The sequence below is a fragment of the Equus przewalskii genome, chromosome 15, assembly GCF_037783145.1.
Source record: "Equus przewalskii isolate Varuska chromosome 15, EquPr2, whole genome shotgun sequence".
Classification (NCBI taxonomy): Eukaryota; Metazoa; Chordata; class Mammalia; order Perissodactyla; family Equidae; genus Equus; species Equus przewalskii.
In genome coordinates, this window is record NC_091845.1 from 63,132,237 (window position 1) to 63,150,869 (window position 18,633).

Below are 18,633 nucleotides of genomic sequence, written 5' to 3' on the forward strand. Positions count from 1 at the left end.
AAACGTCCGTCTTATCCCTGGCACGGAATTTGGGTTAAATGCCAAACTCATGCAGGATGCATTCCTTTAGTTCGGCATCCATCTGCCACCCTTCACCATCTCCGATTTTTTATTATAAGGACAGATTTATAGTGTAGCATTATCTGTTTTCATTCCAGCATTGGGCTAAGCAATCTGGTGTGAAAACAAGGTCACCCCACACCATTGCAAGAGTCTGCTTTCATTGATGGCAGGAGAGAGAAAAAAAGCAGAGATTCTGTGACTCAAATATGGAGAGACTCTAGGTGAAGACTACAAGTACTTCAGGAGGGGCCCATTTCTGATGCTTTCTGAAAACAAAATTCATAATAAAGAGAACAAATTGCATTCTCTGGCAAATTCCACTTGGGTCCTACGATATTATGGGATATTTTGTTCGTCTTTAACTTTTATTTTTCTCCTAATTTAGTTTTTCTTTTTTCTTTGACTGCTACAAGTGTACTTGTACTTGTAGCAGTCAAAGAAATGGCTTCTTATCCATTGAGTCAATCAAGCTCTAATCTGAGGAAAAAGAAAACGCTTAATACCCAATCACTACAAAGGAAACAGTTGATTCTTGTCACTAATGTTTCAGATGTTCAATCCTGAAGAGTAATTTCAACCATGCAGTTGGTTTAGAGGGGATAAAAAGACTTTTAAACTCTCAGGTCAAAAGCAACATTGAGAAATGAATGCACTTTAACGCAATTTCTTGTACTTAAAGTAGAAGGAGGAATGTTTTTATGCTGACTTCCAGTCTCTACATATGCTCGTCGAAGGTCGTAAAAAGTAAAATCGAGAGCTGTCACAGAAAGTGAAAATGTTCACCTGTAGATGATCGTGCTGATGGTTCTCTCACTTTCATATTACAGAATTCGAAGGTTTGGAAGTCTGTTCTATCCTAGGGAGCTTCTACAGACTCCCATGACCACATCTATCCACTATCAGTATGCACTCTGCCCCCTATTCTGTTACTACAGATAAATTCTCCAGGCTCCTCTACAGACAATCCTTCCAATTGTAACCTAGATCCTAACCCATCCTGCCCATTCAAAGACATCATGCCAACAACTCTCTGCTCTTTGTGCTGCATCATCAATTTCCCCTCATCTACTGAGCAACTCCCATCACCTATAAACCTACTTATTTATCCCATATTAAAACAAGTAAAATAATTTAAAAATCTCTTTAGATCCCCACTTCTTAGTCAGGTGCCAGTCCATCTCTCTATGCTTTTATGCAGCAAAAATCCATGAATATATTGTTTTATAATTATTCCCTTCAATTTCTCTCTTCCTATTCCCTCTGAAATCTTCACCAATCAGAATTTTGTCCCCAACACTGTATTGAAACTGTTCTTCTCTGAGTCAGTAATGACCTCCAATGTTTAATGCTCATTCTTCATCTTACTTGATCTATGAGCAACATTTGACATAGAAGATTGTGTTTTCCTTGATATGTTTTTCACTTGGCTTCCAGTGAAACACTCTGTTTTTTTCCAATGCTATTGGTCATTCAGCCTTAGTTTCTGAGGTATATCACATTAATAGACTCAATCATTCATCTCTCTCTGGTGTACACATCTTTGCAAAAAGACTTTACAATGCTCTCCTATTGTGTAGATTATTTCCCCTTTGTCTGAGTTTGGGTTAAACTGTGTGACTTGTTTTAGTCAATGGTTTATTAACAAATATATTGCAAGCACAGTCTTGAAAAAGTCATTGCCATGAGAAGGATATGCCTGGGCTCCTCCAATGGTCCTAGGAGGAGGCCTGACATGTGGAGCAGAGCTGCTGCAGATAAGCTGTCTTGGTCCAGCCTTGCCAAAAACAAAGCTTTCAATCAGACTGCAGAAATATGAGTGAGCCCAGTGGCGATCAGCTAAGCCCAGTTTAGAGCAGCTAATTCTAAGATTTGTGAGCTAAACAAATACTTATTGTTATATACCACTGATATTTTGTGATTGTTTGTTATGCAGCATTATCATGGTCCCAGTTAAAAAATGTTTCTTGTTTCTCCTTTTCTACATAATCCTTAACATTGGAGTAACCTGGGCCTCAATTTTTGAACCTCTTCCTATCAATTAATTACTCAGAATATCATTTTTATCCCTTTATTTATATTAAATAATAGTTATACTAAAAAGAGTGCCACAAAATGGTGTCATAAACCCTAATTCAGGAATTAAAGGTCTGGTTTCTAGGAGGGAAATAAAGTAATGAATAAAGAGTAGGCTCTGTAAGCCAAGAATACTCAGTGGGGAAAGGATAGTCTCTTCAATAAATGGTGTTGGGAAAACTAGATAACTACATGGAACCCTATCTTACACGATACATAAAAGTTAACTTGACATGGATTAAAGACTTAAACATAAGACCTAATATCATAAAACTTATAGAAGAAAACAGAATAAAACCTCTTTGGCATTGATCTTCACAATGAGTTTTTTGGATATGACACCAAAAGAAGAAGCAACAAAAGAAAAAACTAATAAGTATATCAAACTAAAAACCTTATGCACATCAAAAGAAGCAATCAACAAAATGAAAAGGTAAGGCATAGAATGAGAGAAAATATTTGAAAATCACACAAATGTTAATATCCAAAATATATAAAGAACTCATGCAACTCAATAGCAAAAAGCTAAACAATCCAATTTAAAAGTAGGGGAGAGAAACTGAATAGACTTTTTTTCCAAAGAAGACATACAAATGATCAATAAGTACATGAAAAGCTGCTCAAAATCACAAACTATCAGGGAAATGCAAATAATGATGAGGTACCACCTAATGTTTGTTAGAATGGCTATCAGCAAGAAAACAAGTGTTGGTGAAGACATGGGGAAAAGGGAAAACTTGTGCACTGTTGGTAGGACAGCAAACTGGTTCAGCCACTATGGAAAACATATGAAGTTTCTTCAAAAAATTAAAAATAGAATTATCATATGATCCAGTTATTCCCACTTCTGGGTGTATATCCAAAGGAAATGAAAGCATGATCTTGAAGAGATATCTGCACTCCCATGTTCTTTGCAGCATCATTCACAATAGCCAAGATATGGAAGCAATCTAAGTGTCCATCAATGGTTGAATGGATAAAGAATATTTAGTATATATGTATATATACAATGGAATATTATTCAGCCATGAACAAGAAGGAAATCCTGACATTTATGACAACATGGCTGGAACTTGAGGGCATTATGCTAAGTGAAATAAGCTAGACAAAGAAAGACAAATACTGTATGACCTCACTTATATAGGGAATCTGAAAAAGCTGACCTTATAGAAAGAGAGAGAGAATAGTGGCCAGGGACTTTGGATTGGGCGATGTTGGTCAAAGGGTACGAGCCTTAAGTTATAAGATGAATAAGTTCTAGGGATCTAAAGTAAAGCATGGTGACTACAGATAATACTGTATTATATAACTAAAAATTGCTGAGAGTAGATCTTAAATGTTCTCACCACATAAAAAGACGTGGTAATTATGGGATGTGATGGAGGAATCAGCTGATACTATGGTGGTAATCATTTTGCAATATATAAGTGTATCAAATCAACACATTGAACACCTTAACCTATACAATGTTATAGGTCAATTATATCTCAATAAAGCTGGAAAAAAAAAAAGAATAAGCTGTGTCATTATACAGTTGGGGCCCAGAGCCTGTTCTATGAGCCTAGCTGTGGGAACTTGGGGATAAAATTCTTAAGAAGTCTCTGTGTCTCAGTTTCCTTATCTGTAAAATGGACAAAATGAAGAACCACAGAAGATCAATGTAAGAATTGAATAAAATAATTCATATTAAGTTTTTAGTATACTGAATGATACATAGCGTCTTAGTCCATTCAAGCTGCTGTAACAAAATAACATAGACTAGGTGGCTTATAAACAGCAGAAATTTATTTATTTATTTATTTTCTTTTGCTGAGGAAGATTCACCATGAGTTAATATCTGTGCCCGCATGATTGCCCACAAGTGGTGTAGGTCCATACCCAGGAACTGAACCTGGGCTGCCGAAGCAGAGCACGCTGCACTCAACCACTAGGCCACGGGGCTGTCCCCACAGCAGAAATTTACTTCTCACAGTTCCGGAGACTGGAAGTCCAAGATTAGGGTGCCAGCACAGCTGGGTGAGGGCCCTCTTCCAGGTCACAAATTCCTTGCTATATCCTCACAAGGCAGAAGGGGCTAGGAAGTTCTGTGGGATCTGTTTTATAGAAGCACTAATCCCTTTCATGAGGGCTTCACCCTATAATCTAATCACCTCCCAAAGACCCCACCTATTAATACCTCCACCTTTGAGGGTTAGGATATCAATATATAAATTTTGGGGATACACATACTTTCAGAACATAGTGTATAGCAAGGATTCAGTAAATTTATTATTATTATTATTTAAATGTTCTGTGATTTCTTGACCATCAATCTCTCTGAGCCTTAGCTTCCTCCTCTAAGTCTCACTTAGTTTTATCTTGCTATGATTCAAAAGTCACAAAATCTCAATTTAAAAAGATCTTGTCAAAGCACTAAAATAAAACCTTACCTGATATATTAATTCCAGGTTACGGTATACATAATTGAAGTTCCATCAGTGCCCTTTTGAGAAATAGTTGTCTTTTGAAAGAGCCCCACATTTTAAGCTAATGAAGTAATCTCTAATGGAGGAATTTCAGGTCTCAGAATAGGTAGGTGGGAGAGAGATTTTCTTAGGCTAGATTATTGAAAATTATAGCATTTAGATACACTGTGGTGTGCTGGTAATATTTGACAATGGGTTCTCTGAAAAAATACATGCATGCACGCATACATGCACATACACTCATATATCTTTGTTATAAATTTATAATACATGTAAAAAGAATGTGTAGCACATTATTTACAAATAGCAATAAAATATATAATAGTTTTTTATTATAAATTCATGCAGCTGATTGATTTTCACAGAATCCTTTCACTGAGTTTGGCACAACTCTTGTATCATAAACAGCCAATGGTTGCAATTGATGAACAACAGTAGTTCCTACAGAAATATTGGGTGATATTTTTGTTTATGTTAATTAGTATGATAAAAGTGAAACAATGAAGATGTATGCTGTAACTTCACTCACTTTTCAATTATTGAGTGATTTCTTTGCTAAATTGGATAATAGTTTCATATAGTGGAAGAATATTCCCCCAATTTGTAACAATTTGCTATAGACACTACATTATTTTTAATTAAAGTCTTTATTTTTTGAGAGCAGTTTTAGGATCACAGAAAATCTGAGATGAAAATACAGAGATGTCTCTTATACCACCTGCCCATACACATGCATAGACTCCTCATCATCAACATCCCCAACCAAAGGGTACGTTTATTACAATGATGAAACTACAGTGACACACTATATTCACCCAAAGTCCATAGTTGGCATTAGAGTTCACCCTCAGTGTTGTACAGTCTATGGGTTTAGATAACTGTATAATGACATATATCCATCACTATAATGTCATACAGAGCATTTTCACTGTCGTAAAAATCATCTCTGCTCCACCTATCATCCCTTTCCCCCTCCAAACTCTAGCAGCCACACATCTTTTTATTGTCTCCATAATTTCACCTCTCCTAGAATGTCATATAGGTGGAGCTGTAGAGTATGTAGCCATTTCAGATTTGTTTCTTTCACTTAGTAATATGCATTTAAGGTTCTTCCATGTCTTTTCATGGCTTGACAACTCATTTCTTTTTAGTGCTAGATAATATTCCATTGTTTGGATGTACCACAGTTTATCCATTCAGCTATGGCAGCTATGGTTGCTTCCAAGTTTTGGCAATTATGAATAAAGCTGCTATATACACCTGGGTGTAGGTTTTATATGGATATAAGTTTTAAACTCCTTTGGATAAATACCAAGGAGCCTAATTGCCAGATACTATGGTAAGACTATGTTTAGTTTAGTTAGAAATACCAAACTGTTTTCCGAAATGACTGTACCATTTTGCATTCACACCAGCAATGTATGAGAATTCCTGTTGCTCCACATCCTCACAAGTGTTTGATATTGTCAGTGTTTTGGATTTTGGTCATTCAAATAGGTGTGTAGTGATATCTCATTATTGTTTTAGTTTGCATTTCCCTGATGTCATATGATTGTAGCATCTTTTCATGTGCTTATTTGTCATCTGTATATCTTTGGTGAGATGTTTATTAAGGTCGTTGGCCCATTTTTAAATCAATCCTACACACTTTTAAGTTAAATATAAATTATTAACATTTTTCCATCACTTTCTTAAGTGTAGACCATCAACAAAATAATAAACCAAGTACTGATTTGTAGCATTTGCCAATATCTAATATCTATGGTATAAACACTACCATTATAGGCCAAACCAAAGTTGGTCTAGGGGAAGCCATCTTATACTTTCCATACTCTTTGCTTCTCTTCCTCCATAGGGAATGCTTGTGCCTGCATGCAGTCTAGATGAATTGATAACTACCCTCCAGGAAACATGCATATTCTGTAGGTTTTCTGACCCCTGTCTTCTATATACATCCCAGCTGCAAAAAGGAGATAATTTTGTTCTTTTGAGTTCCTTAGGAATGTGATGACCTTTGGACAGAAATTCTCTACTGGTATCCCTCATCAATGACGGCTGAAAGGCCTGGTGTGGCAACTCCCAGTCTGCAATGCCAGATGGTCAGCATTCCTGACCCCCACCTCTATAGCCCACTGGCCCTATATAACTGCTTCAAGATTCTGTACCCCCTTAAGATGGTTTTTTTGGGATGCTAGTTTGCCATCTTCAGATCAGCTAGCTCATTGTTTAATAGAGTCCTTTCTCTACCGCTATCTTGCCTCTCAACTAATCGGCTTCTTCTTGTGGCAAGCAGATCAAGCCTTTTGTGTGGTTATACTACCATCATACCATTTTCAAATACTCCCACCACAACCCATCTCAAGCTACCAAGCAGTCATGAAACACAGTGTTGAGAAGAAATAGGTAGTAGCACACTATTACACAGTATTTCCATCATATAGGTACATTAGATATAAATGATATTAAGAGCATGGATAATAGTAAAATAATTAGAAAATGAAGAATTTGAATATTTATTTTTATTTTTAATACAGTTCAATTTTATGTTTATATAGTGTATTTTCAAACCATTCTTCTGTTGAACAACTGATTCACGAAATTCCTGAAAATTTACAATTGACAATCTTAAGCCAGTGTGAGCCAGCTGCAGCATAACACCATAGGGACATTCATGCCAGCCTATCCTTAGTGCTTACTCCATGCTACTTGAAGGAAAAGAGCAGAATTCTAGAAATTTTTGTTGCCTCTCTTGACCTCCATCTGAAAGCTTTCTCTTTCAGCATTCTAGGTAGAAGCAGGACAAAATAGGAAAAATACTTTAGATATTTTGGAATTGAGTAAACTAATTAGGGTTGACTAGGTTTTTAAAAATGTTTTGTTTCTGTATCATATCATTTGAGAATCAAAATGGGTCAGAACGTTCATTTTATCCTTCCTCTAGTCTCCAAGCAGGACTTCATTTAAGAAACAGTATAGAAGTAGGTCTCTAATTTATCTTTACAACTCAAAATTTCCCAGAGTTTTTGCAAATATTTTTTTAAATCATTGTTTTCTTCTTTTCAGTCCTCTAAAGAAAAACAGCATTAAAAAGTTCAAATGAAAGTTTCTTGCTGCATGGCTTCCAAAGGGGTACCTCTCAGATGTGATAATAGCAGAATAATAAAAGGCTCCTTTTCTTCTCCATTATTTCAGAATTCAGATCTCCATTTTCCCTTCAATAACATCAATGGAAACGGCAAAATAGAAGTATCTGTTATATCAGACGTTTTCATAGACATTATATTGACACTGATGGTCCTTCACAGAACACACACTAAATGGAACCATTATGGTTATTCTCAAAATGGATTGTCAATGTAATTGCCATTGTACAAGAAGCGTTAGGAACATTTACTGCTTCTCTGCTTTGACAGCAGATACTTTTCAAACATGAATATCTTGGCAATTAAAATCACAAACATAATCATAGCAACAAAGGCCCTGTCTTCGACACTCATTTTCAAAAAACGATGCTAGTTTTTCCCCCATTTAAATGGAATAAAATGGTTCCATGTTTTAGATTCAGTATTGACGTGAATTGAATAATGCAATTAATCAGAATCTTTAGTCACATAATTATCTTTCATACAAGTAAATCATTTTATGCAACAGTTTATGTTCATTGAACTACATAATTCAAAATAAACAGTTATAAAGAACATTTTCATGGCATTTTAAGAGCAAATAAATCAGGTCTGTATAGACTACTTGGGAAAGAAACATATACACTTGGAAACACGGATATATACCACACACCCCACCACTCAATGAGCTCAAGAAAAATCCTAGGTACTTTTATTTCCTTTTCTGCTTTGGTAATGCATTGTGCCAAAAGAACAGCCTGATATATTTAGGCCAATTTCAATAGAGTTAGAATTGCATGAGTGCCAGAAATTTTCGACCTGATTTGAGTCACAATAGCTGAATCATAAATCGTGCCCAGATTGACTCTGAAAAGAACCCAAATGCCCATTCCCTTGAGCAGAGTGGGGGCTGCAATGCCATAATGTATTCTCTGCTCAAGTGTTAGACAGATTGCTGGACGTTTAGTATTTGTTTGATGGAAATTGTACATCGTTACAAACTCAAAGACCATTGCAAGAGATAACTCAAGGAAACAGTGTAACTGCAGGGGTGGGAGGAAGAAGAGAGTAGAAGACATGGCACATACACTGTAGGGACATTCTCAACAATTAATTTATAGAGAAAGCCAATCAAACAATCTTTCAGAGAACCAAGATTATAGATACCTATCTGATCATGACTATTAAAGTGAGAAAATCTTTGAAACTGACTGTATACAAAAGAAAAGGAGATACACTTAAACGTGCTCTTCTCAAATCCAGAGCTAGAAATCAGTAAAGTCATCAAAATTGGGTAGGTGTGTTACCACACAAAGGGCATGATCTGCTACCTGCAAGACAAAAACCAATTGTCAAGAGGCAAGATGGTGGCAGAGAAAGGGCATTTTATTACAGCTTGCTAGCAAGAGGGAAGATGGCCAACAAATGAGCAAAAGAACCATCTTAAGGAGGGGCACAGAATCTTGAAGCAGTTATATAGGCCAGTGGGTTATAGGGGAGGGGGTTAGGAATGTTAACCCTCTGGTGTTACAGACTGGGAGTTGCCACACCAGATCTTTCGGTTTTCATTGATGATGGCTAGCATAGACTCTGTTTCGGGGCGGGGGGGGAGGGGGGGGGTGGGTCATCACATTCCTAAGGAACTCAAAAGAATGAAATTATTATATTATTGCAGCTGGGAGGTATATGCACTAGCAGGGATCATAAAATCTACAGAAAAGGTGGATCTCCTGGAGGGTGAAAATCCACCTGTGTTACTTAGTCAGAGGTCATTCAAAGTTACAACATGGTCTTTTTTCCACAATATGGCTTCCCTTATGTCAACCTTGTGTTGAGCTGGTTTCAGGTGGGCTTCCCTAGGCATCAGATTGAAGGTCAGCTCCTTCCCTCATCTCAAGGCTTGATAGACACAATTATGCCAAGTAGAATCAAGGTACAAGCTTGATTTTTTTTTTCTTAAAATGCTTTAAAGTCATTTAACTTAATATACAGGCAAGAAGTTTCCGGAGAGTCCAGAACAAGCATATTTTCAAGCTATGGAGCTGCTCTCGAAGAATGTTTAATTGTATAATTTCCAACTCAGGAGCCAAAAATAAGATCCATGAAAGAAGCCTAGATAATTGGTTCCCATATACCCATAATTTTATTTCTATTTTATAAATAAATAATATTTGCTGTTTAGATTTTATAGGGGAAAGATTTGTATAAAGTGATTTTGCAAATCTTCACACTATTGTCTAATTCCATCCAGATGGTTCCAGCAAATTATAAAATTAGATGAAGTTTTTAACCCATTTATTGTGATACTATGAATATTAAAACTTCTCTAAATTCTATCCCTAAGCTAAACCCTGGACCAAAGTTGGCTTTCTTACTGCCAAAACCTTCCTCAACCATGGCATGTTTCCAAGCTTTAGAGGAAATGGCAAGTAGGGAGGGCATTGCTGCAAATCTCTCATCCCTCTCTATTCCTACTCCCAACTCTGTCTCTGCTCAAGATAGTGTCTCTCTAGGGGGTCTATGTAAAAGCCTTATATAACACATAGCCTTAAGAGTCAATTGCTACTAATCTTACTTCACCCCCTCTATTCTCATTTGGAGGAGGTGCTTTGCCTGCTGATGGCAGCACCATCAGAATTGAGTGCTTTCCAAATAACTTTGAAGAAAGGCAAAATACACTAGAGTCAGTATATTACAAGTCAGAATTTGGATTTGAATCCCAGCTCCAACATTTAACATTTTTGTAACCTTCCATTAATGCCCTTTATACTCTGTGCTTTCATTTCCTTTTCTGTAAAGTGGGTATGCTAATTACGTAACTCTCAGGATTGTCATAACTGTAAAATAATACATTAAAAAATAATTATAACACTGGTATGTAGTGACAGGTGGCAGAATATACCACTTTGGCATTATTTTGACTTAAAAGCACTTGAAAAACAGCACATGCAAGAAAACACTCTGATCTTTCTTTCTTTTAAAAGCAGGAGATAAAATTCTCCCATGAAAGGTGTCCTCCCTGGACCAGAAGGAAAGTGACTTTCTTATCCTCAGAGATGAGAAGTTGAGATGTAGAGAATTCTATAAACACAAACCTTACTAAAATAATTCTTACCCTCCTTAATCCTGTCCACATAGTTTAATTACTTTTCCACAATTGCCTGTTTTTTCACCTGTGGGGGAATCAGAATTGGCCACCCCAAAATGTGTCTCTTTGGCTTGATTATGTTCAAGAACAAAAGATTCTGAAAGAAACTTTCACCTCTCCCCTAACTGCCTCAGAGAAATTAAGATAGAAGGCCTGTTCCAGGAAGGACCTAATACCAGAAGATAACATTGTTTACAGCTGGTCCAGCAAACACTTGTTTAACAAACATTTACATTTTCATCTCCATGTAAATTGCTTTCCTCCTCTTTGAAGGCCCAAATCACTAGCCCCATCACCCTCCTTTGTCTTCAGCTGAAAATGGTATTTAAGGTGGCAGCTTTGGCTCTTCTGCGAGTTACTCAGTTTTCCTGGGTTTCTCCCATGTATACATGTTATCAAGCTTAGTTTGATTTTTCTCCTGTTATTCTGTCTCATGTCAATTTAATTCTTAGGCAGCCAGAAGGACTTAGAGGGTAGCAGAATGGTCTTCCTCCCCTACATAACCTGCTATAAAAGCATATAGATTACATGTGTTATTTCTTTGGGTCTTCCTTCCTTATGAGAGTTCTTGTGTCACATAAAACATATAAATCTGTATGTTCTTCTGTTAATCAGTCTTATATCAGTGTAAATTTTGGATCACCCAAGAATCACATTTTCTAGTTAGCTAGCGTACCAACAGGACTCAATATGTGTGAAAGGCAAAAGCAAAGAAAAAAATTATTTACGCGTACAGCCCTTTATAGAGAGAAGAGTTAAAAAACATATGCAAATGCATCTTTTCTCAAACTTCCCTGGGGCTTACGCCAGACCTACTAAATCAGAGTCTTTGGGTTGAAGAGTTAATATATATATAAAGCGCTTAGAAATTGTAGCTGTTATATCAAGTTACAGGTATAGCCTATGTGACTTCCTGAGTCCAGCCCCATACTTTGTGGCTTGGGCAGTGATTCCAATGTTGCCTGCACATACAGATGACCTGGAAGGGATTTAAAAAATGTAATCGCCCAGGTTTACCATAGAGATTCTGAAGGGTAGCCGAATATGCCACCCTAAAATATGCCTTTTTGGCACAAGCATTATTTTGAGAAACTACAGACGCAGGAGGAGCTCTGAAAACAAAGTAGAAGTTACCCTTTTGTAACAGAAATTTACACTGGAAAGAGGGCCGGTAGCAAGAAGAAAGCCATTACCAGAGACAAGTTTTTCATCTGGGAGACTGATTTGCATGGCAGGGCAAACTTTGGTTACTAAACATTTGTTCTTCTCACCCTCAAAAGATTTGCCTTTCCTTCTTTTGTAGCCCCAGACCTCTGTCCCTTTCCTGAGCTCAGCATGGTATACAGGCCTCCATCATCCGGATGCCTTTGGAGTCTATCTTTGTGGGGCTCCCATACATGCATCAGAAGTTAAAATTTACAGAGGGGTCTCAGTCAAGAACAATGAAGAGTAGAGGTGTTAAAAATGATTAAAGACAATTCAAATGTTATAAACAAACTTTATGTAACACTTCATGAAGTGGACAGCCTTCTTTTGGAGAACTGCAAAATGGGGCAGAAGGCAGGAAGGTTTTATAGGATAAAGAATAAAGAACAAGGAAGAGACGAATAGAAATATCTGATTGGTTGGGGCCACACAGTCAACCTTGTTTGGGGTGAGAAGGAACGGGAAAATAACTACAGAGCTCAGAGTTGCCTTGGCTTTTGTGGATTGGCTAACTGGATATACTGTGTTTCTGGTCAAGCAGAGTATTTACAGGGACACTAAAGTTATCTAAGTTTTGGTCTGCTAATGGGCCTAGAATTTTATTTCAATAGAAGGAAAATTATTTCCCCTCTCCTACAATTTTGATTTAGTAAATTGAAAGGAAAGGCAGGAATCTCTATTAAAAACAAACAAATAAACTTCAAAGATGATTTTAATATCTAAACAGATTTGAAAATCAGTGACTTGGCCCCATAAGCCCCATTTATAAAAACTAATGAGCTCTTGTCTTCATAGACTCATAGGATGTTGGAGAAGGGAAAATATTTAGAAATCACTAGAGGCTTGGCTTTCAGCATTTTTAGTGGTAGAAACTTTCTTTGAAAATAATTCCCAAGTGAAAGCACACTAGATAAAAGCAACTAAACACACAGCCAGTGTGGTGAATGTCACCATGGGTGGGCCCCCAAGCACCTCCGCGGAGCAGCCAAGATTCCCATTAACATGGTTTAGAAATCTTCAGTTTAGAGATGAGGAAACTAAAGTCCAGAAAGTAAAAGTCACTTTTTGAGATTAACAGCTCATTGGCTCCTGAGCCACAATTGGAACCTTTTCTTTGCACAATCCAGCTTAACTTTAAAATTCAGGAGGGTCTAAATAAACAGTTAAAAAATAAAAGTCAACTGAGTAAGAGATTTGTCAAGGTGAAGCAAAACATAAAGATGCATTGTATTTAAGTGTTTCTCTTTTTTCTTCCCTATTATTTCTCCCTTTCTCTCCCTTTGTCTTCTCTCTTAAAAAAAAAAAAAAAAAAAAAAAAAAGACTAATTTTCCCCTGTATTACTTTGTATAACATAATGGGTTTCTACACATATTTAATTCAGAAAGGTGAAAGAATGGGCAATGATTTGAGGATTTTCTGTGAGAAGTAAAGGTTAGAAGTCTTCTTCCTCCTCGCTTAGCATTTTGCAAACACACAGTCACAGTGAAATCTTGCTCCTAAGCCAACAAGGGACCTGTAGTAGTTGCTGTTGCATTAGAGCAACGATCAGATAAGTATCCATAAAGATCACAGCATTAAGATGCACAAAGGAGAGAAGAGTAGGCCATTATTAGAAGACAAAGAGTGTTTACGAAGCAGTCTTGGGTGAGGCAATGAATGTTTCCAAGGGCCACTTTTAAAACATCTCTTCCTCATTGTAACAGTAAATAACTTAAAAACAACAGGAAGCATAAAATATCAAAATCAGCAGTTTCAGAAACTATCCACAGATGAGAAAATGTGCCCAAGAAGAACATAAACCTCAGGAAAGCAGTAAGTCTAGGAGCAGGGAAAAGAAATGAGACCACGTAGTATATTGAGTCATATAAGATAATGACTAAAATGAGATTTAAGGGAGCTGTAGAAAAATCCTTAAAGCTATGAGTCCAGTTTGTGGCTGCCATTAAAAATAGAAAAGGAGACAAAAGCAAATACTGGAACAGGATATGTCAACTTAAAGAAAGAAAACATAAAAATCAGGCCAGGCATTGTCCATTAGGTATTTTATTTTACTTTTGCTGCACCGGCATTGTCCAAAGTACTAGCAACGTTTAAAGACAGGAAATGCTGATAAGGACTTGATGGACTGTAAAAAAGTAAATTGTGGGCTATGTTAGAAATACATATTTGAGAAAACAATTGTGAAGTCTCTGACCTCACTCAGTGCTACGGATATAGATATATAGGTACAGATGTAGACATAGATATAGATACAGATAGATGCCAAATCTAAGCTAAAATCCACGTTCAGTGGGACATAAAGAAAACAATCATCTTTGGTGTCAGACACATTTATTGGACGTGAGGCTTTTTTTTCTAGGAAATAAATCAAAGCATAAAGAATCCCTCCTTGAAATCGTTCAATGATTCCATGAGTTTCTATTTTCCACAGGAATAAGTCCAGAGCCTGGTTCCTGAAATCAAGGCTAACTCTGACCCGGACTCCCAATTTATTGTATGCAGAAGACTTCATGTGCTTCTTATGCAAATTTTGAACTTAAATAAACCAAAAGGAAAAAAAATGTAAAAATCACCATTAGAACAATCACATTATAAAAATTATGATGAGAAGTAAAAGTGTCTACCTCAAGGTCACATGATGTTTTCTTATCGAATCTCTCTTATAAAGACATATATCTATATAATAAACTCATGCACTTCCTTTATGTTTAAAAAGTGAGATTATATATATCATAAATTATTTATTATTTTGTACCATATATATTTAATTATATATGCTATATTATATTGATATATCAAAATATATATCAACATATAAAATATTAATGTATTTTATCATATTCAATATATCAATATATAAAATATTAATGTATTTATTTTGTATAATATTTTATTAATTATTATATATATAATCCATTGACTTCTCAATAGTGTTCCAGTGCTCTGCTCCTTCTCTCCTCTGACTTAGCAAAGACACCCTAGCTCTCTGATGTCCCTCATTACACTCTTCTCACCATACTCACCCTTAATTGTCAAATTATGTCACAAAATTCAGCTGAGTTACTTCACAAATAAGCATACCATGAAGCAGTTTTAATACACTATAACTCACTATGTTTTATTATATATAATAAAATTTTTGTTCCTCCTAAGCAAATTAGGCATTTCTACTGTTGTGTCTTCATAGTACCTCCTGCATAACTCTACAATAACCTTTCTATTGTATTATAGTTATCTTCTAGTCTGTTTCTCCTTTTTTTTTTTCGAGTAAGATTAGCCCTGAGTTAATATCTTCTGCCAATCCTCCTCTTTTTGCTGAGGAAGACTAGCCCTGAGCTAACATCCGTGCCCATCTTCCGCTACTGTATACGTGGGACACCTACCACAGCATGGCTTGCCAAGCAGTGCCATGTCCGCACCCACGATCCAAACCAGTGAACCCCAGGCCGCCAAAGCAGAATGTGCAAACTTAACCACTGCGCCGCTGGAGTGGCCCCTGTTTCTCTATTTTTACTGAAAATTATGTGAGGTTGAGACTCAGCTATTCTCATCTCTGTATCTCATCCACTACCACAGAACTAGGGGAGTACTGGAGCTCATTAATTTATTGTTATAAAATGATTAATACAAGAATAAAAGGACCCAAGAATAGTTCCCAGCTCTATTACAATTTTTTGTTTGTTCCTAGTGACTGTCCTCTGTGTGTGTTAATTTTTTATAGTGAATTCGTTGTTTTGGCTGAATTTAATCCATGGGAATCTTAGCAACCAGATGTTTTCCTCCAGACTGTATTTGTGCCCAGTGGGCACGAGGGGGAGCCACCAAGCATTTTAATTTAGTCTGTTCTGAATTTCCCAGACTGTTCAGATGGTATAAATTAAAAGCCAAGACCAGCTTGGGAACAAATCACAGTTAAACATTCTATAGGAGAATATTTTTATTATTAGTTGTTTTTCCATTCAGAACTGTGGCAGAGATTAATAGATTTCTTTATGGACTTTGCTGGCAGACAATTATTTTCCAACTCATATTTCATAGAAGCTCTCAGCCCTTCAAAAGTTCTAGCTAAATGTGTAAATCTCAGATTCCAGCTCCCAGTTCAGCACATTCCCAAAACCTACTTTTCCAATTCCATCATGATTAAGAATTTCCAAAAGTTTAGGTTCCTAAAACCCCAGGGCAGACCTGGCATCTATGCTCTCTTCCTGACTTTGGTTCATTGGTCTCTTTTATGTATGCCTTGAGGCATCTTTAAAACATTCTTGACATTTTTTCATTTACTCTAGTATTTTCCTTATCATTGTGGGTTTAGAACTTTAAAAAAATTTTAGTTATTATCATTTTAGTTAATTTTAATTATAATTGAACTATAATTATAATTTTAGTTAAATTTGGGAAAGTTTGCAGGTAAGCATGAATGTTTAATCTTCCGCACTTACATGGAAGTCATAGTTATAAATAATTCATTTAATCAAACCTACTTTTGATAATAACTAGCATTCACTGAGTCTCTACTACTATTAAGGTGCTTTACACACGCAATTAAACAACAACTCGATGGAGTAGATGTTATAGATGTTATTTTTCTCTGATAGTCATTGGTGGTATTCAAAAATATTCTCCTCTCCTTTGGGCACATGGTGAGATTGTACCCTCCCACCACCTTTGAAGTTTGTCATGACGATGTGACTTGTTTGGCCAATGAAATGTGATGAACGATGACATGTCATTTCTGGATGGAAGCTGTGAAACTGAGTGCACAGCGTGCATGAACTTTTCCTTTGTCCATGGTTCCATGGAAGCACCTCTCATGGTGGGCGCTCCATAAGCCTGGGTCCTCAAGTAACTATAGCATGCAGGGCCCCATCAGGTTGGACAGATACTATAAACAAGAAGTAAACACTTGTGCGTAAAGCCATGAAGTTTGGGAATTGTTTGTTACACCAACATAATCCGGCTTATTAAGAATAATTTAATGTCCATTAACACGACAGAAAAAGTTAATTATTGCCTATATAACAGAAGTAGTGATCGATGGGACTATAATTCAAAGCCAAGTTTATGTTATCAAAGCTCCGTGTTGTTTTTGCTTTATTATGCTGAGGAGGCTGAGGAGTTTCTCGGCCTTCTGAGTGTTTGAAGTCCATGGATACATTTGGAGCCAAAAGATCTATAGTGGCATCACCCAGAATTCTGGAGCCAGCCCTTACAAATGAGCATTTGTATTACATGAGGTTTTATTTTTCAAGCAGTTAGATGAAGAATATATGCTAATTGCTGTCATTTATTTCTCCTCTGAATGATGATGGCAGAGCAGAATTTCTGTGGTAGAAATTCTTCATCAGATATCATGATACCCAACCAAAGAAAAGTGTTTCAGTAACTTAACACCAGCATCACACTGAATAATTCATGGAAGATTTCTGACCATTAATTAGACTTTTAAAAATTACAGTCCTGCCCTATCACACAAGCAAAGTAACTTCCATGACTGGCTTAAATATGCCTCTCTCTATTTGTTCTCTGATACTGCTGCTCATGGACACAGCTCTGCTCATCACCATGAACCATGTGTATTTATTATCAAGAGCACCAAGATAGATGCTGGTCCTGCCCTCAGGTAGCTTACAATCAAATTGTGGCAATAAGGCAGTTGTTGGGCCCCCATCTGCTTTCTCATGGTCAAATTGCAACCTTGCCTTCAGACTGAGGTGCAGCTCTCATTTGAATGCTGGGCCATCTCATGGCAAGCAATATTTCTTTTCACTCCAATCCAAACTGTCTACAAGACCATCTGTTTCTATAACAGAGTCCAAGCCAGCTTTATAGACATATTTTAAGAATCTGCTCATCCCTGTGTGAAAGACATATCCTATAGCCACATCTCTACTAGGCTCCACAAATTTCCAATTCTGTAGCTTTTTCTCATGAAGACTTTTTTTTTTTGTAAACCTATTTGTACTTAAAATACTCATATTTTCACTAAGGAAAAAGCTCAGAATAGATTTTTCCTCCCAGTTTTCACAAAATGTGATAGAAATGCAAAGTTGAGCTGTAGATATTTCTCTAAGGGACTCTCCTTGACTTCCTTCAAGCCCTAGGCAGCTTTACTTTTACAAAAGTTTTAAAATCACAGAAATTTTGGGGCCAGCCCAGTTGCACAGTGGTTAAGTTCGCACGTTCCACTTCTCAGTGGCCCAGGGTTCACTTGTTCGGATCCTGGGTGTGGACGTGGCACCACTTAGCACGCCATGCTGTGGTAGGCGTCCCACATATAAAGTAGAGGAAGATGGGCACGGATGTTAGCTCAGGGCCAGTCTTCCTCAGCAAAAAGGGGAGGATTGGCAGCAGTTAGCTCAGGGCTAATCTTCCTCAAAAAAAAAAAAAAATCATAGAAATTTTAACCAGGATACTTGTTTCCAAGATCATGTTTCCCATAGTAGGACAACAATCGGGTTCAATTCTATATTGAATTCTAAAGCAAGGATTGTGTCTGCTGGACCTTACTTTGTTGACACAGGAAATAATGCCTAAAATCAAGGTCTCTCTGAACAC